Raw genomic sequence first — 6789 nt, 5'->3', positions numbered from 1 at the left:
TCAGATTTCTCATGTTTTCTTACTCCGGGTGCTTGAAATAATGGAGGATAGATCACATATCTTAGTATTCTGTGCAGCCACGGTGGGGATAGTAGACACAGCACAATATTGAGAGCAGTGCCAAGGTTAGTCCCAAACTTGCTAAGCTAGCAGACTTCCAGGCCACATCACTGGAGTGCTGCAAAGGGTTTTCAAATGCAAAACTTCCTGCTTCATATCCTTAGCTTGCTTATCATGGGAGATTGATAGGGAGCATCTCCACTGGAAAAAAAAATAGCCCCACTCTTTGTTGTCAAGTAAAGATATCCTGTCCATCTCTCAAGTCAAGTATCTAAGGAATCAGAGAAGTGAAACATCTTCCTGTTGTTCAAGCAGAGCCTTAAAAATTCCTCATTTCTCTGCAGCCTCCTGACCAAAGAAAAGAGGGTCAGACTCCAGTGCTTTGGGCATCCAGAAGTGAGGGGAGTTAGGCTTCATCTGGACATGCCTGCCCCTTTCCTCTCTTGAAACATGTGCCCATTCATCCGGTCCTCTGAGCCACTTCCTCCTCACTTTTCAGTCATCTGCTCCCAGAGCCCTTTTGCAAGCAAGCCCAGTATTCCTTGCACAGTCTGCAGTTTTGCTCAAGGGGAGGCTTGCTGGGATGTAGGCTAGAACATAACCACAGTGTGTCACTAAATAAAGCAAAGGCATTGTGACCTGCTCTGGAGCCTGGGTGGGTGAACATGTTAATGCTGATTTCAAAAGAGCCATGACATTTCACCCCAGCAGGAGCTGTGAGCCCTTGCTGTGTGTCAGTGACCCAGAACTGGCTCCAAGAAAGCTGACAGGCCATTGCATTGTATGGGGTGGACCCTTTCATTCCCACCAGGTAGCACAGAGTTGCACACACAGGTTTCTGTGCCCTGGCTGGCTGCAGTGCTGTGCTGACTTCACTGCACAGCTTCTGTGTCTGAAGCAAGCTCAAAGGCAGCCCAGGAAGCTCTGCTCTGTCAGCACCTGCACGGCACGGATGTGGCCTGCAGAAGCTGTTAGGACAGGACTCCCAGAAGTGATGGGAAGTGGAATTTCAGACTCGGCTGCAGGGAGGCCTTTAGTACTTTTATTACCTACACTGAACCCCAGCAGTACTTTGAAACATAAGCAATATTTTATATACCTATACATGTGTATAAAGGGTTCCCAACAGCTCTGAATTCAAAGTCAGGTTCCCTGGTTTCAGTCTTGTTATTTAATGTAAGCTTCCCTGAACGGAGAAGGACTCTGGGAATGTGGGCTTCACCTCAGCCTTACCTGCCCTCCAGCAGGAGATGTGTAAAAGGAAATTTATTCTCATCAGGACTTTCAGGTGCGTGGGTGTTTCTAGGAATAAGCAACACCCAACCACAGAACAACTAGGATGAGGCTTTATAAGCATACTGTGCCACTTTGCTGCCACAAAGGTCATAAATTATATCTTCATAGCCAGCCTGATGGATTATGCCATTCTGCTAAGGGACTTGGCATGTGGTGGGACCCATGAGCTAGGAAATGATCGCTGCACATTGGCCTTCACAGCATGGGGAACACAAAAGCTCAGATTACAGAGTCTGCAATTGCAAACATTCAGGCAATCAAATCTGAGGCAGACCTGTCAATTATGTTACAGGTAGACTGGAGGAACTCTGTTAGAGTCAAGGAGTGTAATAGCTGGAGGAACATCAAAGTGCATCAGCTAAGTAGAAAGAGAAGTTTTGTATCTGCCTGCACAAAAAGAAGATGCAATGGATACTTTCATTTTCTCTTTCACATACCTCCATATGCAAAATTAAAGTATTTATTACAGAACATACAAATAAAACTCCCGAAATTCATTTTCTACCATTGTAGCAAGATCTAGGTTCTAAGACAGGTCATCAAAAGGCAGGAAATTCACTGACAATTGTGACAGGCACTGCAATCTCTGAAATAATTAAATTGGTTTTAATGCCCTATACCTTAAACAAGGCTTATGCATACTGGAATCCAACCTTAATTTTACCTTCTTGTCAAATTGCCAGACCAAAAAATTGTTAGGGTGAGCACTTTGTATCTGAAACAGATCTGTTAGTACACAGAGAATCATGATACTTTCCCAGAACCATTTCCTGCATCAAAGATTTACTAATTTATTTGCAGACTATCAAGCTATCTGAATCTTTAGGATTCTTAGCTGACATAGAAGGAGACAGCATGGGGAATTCTCACATGGAGAAAGTAATGGAACCTTCATGAGAAGTCAACAAAACCAGGCCAGCTCAAGTTTGTACCAGATGGGATTCCAGCACTGTGATATTCACATCATCATTGGAAACTCAGTTCCTGGACCAAATTTTATTTCTGTCTGCACTTGGTTTAAAGTTAAAAACCAGCTTTACAGGTTCTTGCACGTCTTGTTGAATTCGTTATTAACAAGGAATCTGCTGTCAGCAGTGACTTTAAGCTGAGTAAAACCACTTCAAACAGAGCAGATCACAGAGACTCACAAATAATATCTGATGACATTTATGATAATTAACATAAAATGGCACTGCAATAACCCACACTGAAAACCACAGGCAGAGCCTAGATCTGTTCTCTTAGAACTCAGAAGACAGGGAAAGTTCAGTCTCCAGCTAGGCTGTGAAGATTCTTCACGGCACCTTAACCAAATGATGCTTGAGTTTCTCTTCTGTTGCGTGGAAACGGGTACTTACTTGAAGCATATCTTTGGTTGCACATATTGGCAATGTCATCATCCTCTACTGTGTCTCAGGCTTCAGCTATCCCAGCGTCTCCACTTTTTTTCCTTTACATTAAATGCACACTATGTTTCTAATTAATGCAGCCAGCAAATCTTGACAACTTTCATTCCTTTACATGCATTACTTCTTTGTCTAGGTCATCTGTCCCACTCTCTCCTTTCTCAGATCAGATGTGGCAATCTGGTAAAGCTCCCACTGACAGGAAATGGGGAAACATTCCCCCTCCCGTCTTTTTAAAAGGAAAATAATGAAGACGCAGGGACACTACAGGCTCAGTCTCATCCTCTGTGCCTGGCAAGATCATGGAGCAGGTCCCCCTGGAAATTATACCAAGGCACATGGAAAGTAAGGAAGTAATTTGCAACAGCCAGCATGGCTTCACTTGCAGATTTGAGGGCCTTCCATGATGGGTGATGGCATTGGTTGATGAGGGAAGAGTAACTGATATCATCTACCTGGCCTTATACAAGCAAAGCACATAACACTGTCACACACAACATCCTTGTCTCTGAAGTGGAGAGGCCCAGACCACACCACCGTGGAGAAGGATTTGGCTGGATGGTCACACTCAGTGCACTCACTGGCTCAATGTCCCGGTGGAGACCAGCAATGAGTGCCATTCCCCAGGGGTGGGGACAGGGGCAGTTTGACCCTTTTGCTGGCTACATGGACAGTGGGACTGAGCTCACCCTCAGTGACTTTGCCCACAACACCAAGCTGTGAGGTGCAGGCAACACGCTGGAGGGAATGGATGCCATCCAGAGGGACCTGGATAGGCCTGAGGACGGGGCTTGCACAGACCTCATGGAGTTCAACAGGGTCCTGCACCTGGACCAGGGCAATCCCAAGCACAAACACAGGCTGGGTGGAGATAAATCAGTAGCAGGCCTGAGGAGAAAAGACTTGGGGGTGTTGGTGGATGAGAAGCAACATCCTCTTGCAGCCCAGAAAGTCAAACACATTCTTTTGCACACTTCCAGGATGTGCTTGGCTTTCTGGGCTGCATCCAAGGCAGTGTTGCCAGCAGGGCAAGCAAGGTGATTGTCCCCCTCTGCCCTCCTCTGGTGAGACACCCACCTGGAGTCCTGTACCCAGATCTAGAGCCCACTACAAAAGAAGGATGTGAACCTGATGGAGAGAACCCAGAGGAGGGCCACCAAGATGATCAGAGGGCTGGAACACCTGCACTATTAAGGCAGACTGAGGAGAGTTGGGGTTGTTCAGCCTGGAGAAGAGAAGGCTCCAGGGAGACTTTAGAGCAGCCTTCCGAATGGCAACCTGCTAGAGAGCTGGGGAGGGACCTTACAAGGGCATGTAGTTAACAGGACAACAGGGAATGGCTTTAAACTGAAAGAGGGTAGGTTTAGGTTAGATGTGAGGAGGAGATTCTGTTCTATGAGGGTGGTGAGACACTGGAACAAGTTGCCCAGAGAAGCTGTGGGTGCCCCATCCCTTGAAGTGTTCATGGCCTGGCTGGATGGCACTTTGAGCAACTTGATCTAGGGAAAGATGTCCCTGCCTATGACAGGAGGGTTGGAAATAAATGATCTTTAAGGTCGCTTCCAACCAAAATAAATCTAGGTTCCTATGAATTCTGTGTCATGGAATCCTGGCTCTCAATATATAACTTGAAGGAAAGTCTGCTGTGATTACTCATCACTCCTTGTGGTAAACTTCTGTTTTCTGTCATGACCTTCTACAGACTTCTCATATCTCACTTCCCAAATTCTGCTGCCCTCAACCAGAAAGTTGCTTCCAAAGTATCTTAATGACATCTTAAATTATTCTTCCCTACCTAAAGTATATAGCTGTCTAATTTCTGGATCTGAATGGAATTTCTATAGTAAAGATCTTCCATGATGACAACTTAAAGTAGGACTTTTCTTATTTAGAAGAGAGTTTGCCCTCTTCCAAAATCTCCTTTATCCCATTGCATCTCCTATTTTTTTGGTTTATACAGCAATCTTGTATCCAGTACACTGCAAGTCTGGACATTTTCTACATCTTAGTATCCTCTTACCTTTGCATCAGATTTGAGCACCACTTCTTTTACATTTGAGGCCTGACACTCCTTACATTTTGCCTATTTCTCTCTCCAGTCTTCTTATCTTTACTTACATAAACACATCTTCTTCCATGGTATCTGTTCACATGCCTTACTAATTCCACAGTCAGTGGTAAATACTCAGCAAATAAACCAGTGTTACTGCGAATAGCACATTGAAAACCTCAGAACAGTCAAGAGGAAAAATCCTATACTGAATGTTAAAAATCAACAGAACATGCTCCCACAAAAAGCAGTAGTCAATGAGATTTTCTTGCAACTGAGATCATCCATCTGAATTTGTGTTTTGCATTATTTTCTTTATATGATCATTATCAGTCTTTCTTTTACTTATTTAAATAAGACTTTAATTCACACTCCTCCGTTCCAGTGAACATCAATGCAGACCATTTTGGAACACCAGTCTGATCGAAGAAAACCGGAACACCAGACTGCAGTAGTCAGAAGAGTTTAAACACAGTGTGCATTTCAAGCACCTGAGCAGCTAATTTCCTGCCAACTTTAATCTGTTTTCTGTCTTTTCCTCTTATGTCTCTGTCCTCACTGCTAATTATTCTGACTTGTAGCTTTAATAGCTGAGGCCTTTTCTCTTCCACTGACCACAGAATTGTGCTGGGGAAATGCTGTGGCTTAGGAAAAGAGAGGGACCCTGGAGTTTAAAATTATTGTATCAGTGAGGAAGTGGAGAAACTGATACAATATTATTTTGAAACAACCCACACAAGAGTATTCTGGGAAAAAACAACCCCCAAACATATTTTTCAGTGAAAAATGTGGGCGACATTCAGTTTCTGGTGACAAGTATTTAGCACAGACTTTTTGTTCTGAAACAGCTTCACCCTTCCCCTTTGAACAAGGGCAAGTCTCTTCTTCATTCTGATTGCAAGACTAAATATTACCTGCCCTTATCCACAATAATTGTTTTTCCATTTTTTATTCCTAAACAAGGAAAAGAGAAAAGCGGTTTAAGACAAAGTTAAATGAAATTCATCACTTCTCTTTAAAATACTGATTTAACCTCATATTTTTGAGGTAGCTTTTCCTCAAGGGGCACCCCAATTTGTTATTCAAAGACAGTATTTTCCTGTGGAAATTTTCAGTAAAATTACTGCTGTCAGTAGCAGAGTGAGCCACAGGATTTTGCAGCTCTTAATTCAACCCATGCAGGATTAACATAATTCACACACATCCTTTACCTAAATCCTTCTCGTCTACACGCAAAACTCCTGTCTGTCCTATTTGTGTTCCCACAGTGCTCAGCATTTTCACCATGGTACCAACATTTATGCTGCTTTATGCATCCATCTTTTTGCTCTTACCGTACCCACGGGCTGGTTCCCTTCTTCTCCATGAAGCATATCTATTTTTGCTGGTACAAAAGTTATGCACTTAGTGAAAAAAAAAATGTAAAAGGAAGGAATCTTATTAAACTTTGAAAACAAGTCTCTGTGCACAAAGAGTGCTTCATTTCTTTACAGCTTCTAGTATCGACAGAATTTCACCAGATGACACAAACTTCTCCACTGCTGCTCAATGGATAGCCCATCCTCTGGGATAACACATTTAAGCAGTGGGGAGCAATAGCCAAGCAACTTCACCTGGCAAAAGGAATGAGAATGTGTGAAAGAAACAGCCCTGCAGACACCGAGGTCAGAGAAGGGGGGGCAGGAGGTGTTCCAGATGCTGGAGCAGACAGTCCCTGGTGCAGAGATTCTGCTGCAGCCCATGGAGCAGCCCCACATTGGAGCAGGTGAATGTCTGAGAGGAGGCTGTGACCCCATAGGAAGCCTGCATTAAATTAAGGGCACGTAATAGTGAATTGTTTTTTGTCTTTGTTGTCCAGAGAAAAATGTAATTTCAGCTGTGCAAAAAAAAAAAAATTGCTCAATATTTCAGCTTTTGTACAGATTTCTGCCCCCTTCAAATTAGATCAGTTTCTAAACAAAAGCATCATTTAGACGT

This window comes from Motacilla alba, chromosome 1 (genome assembly GCF_015832195.1).
Source record: "Motacilla alba alba isolate MOTALB_02 chromosome 1, Motacilla_alba_V1.0_pri, whole genome shotgun sequence".
NCBI lineage: Eukaryota > Metazoa > Chordata > Aves > Passeriformes > Motacillidae > Motacilla > Motacilla alba.
This window is presented reverse-complemented; position numbering follows the sequence as displayed.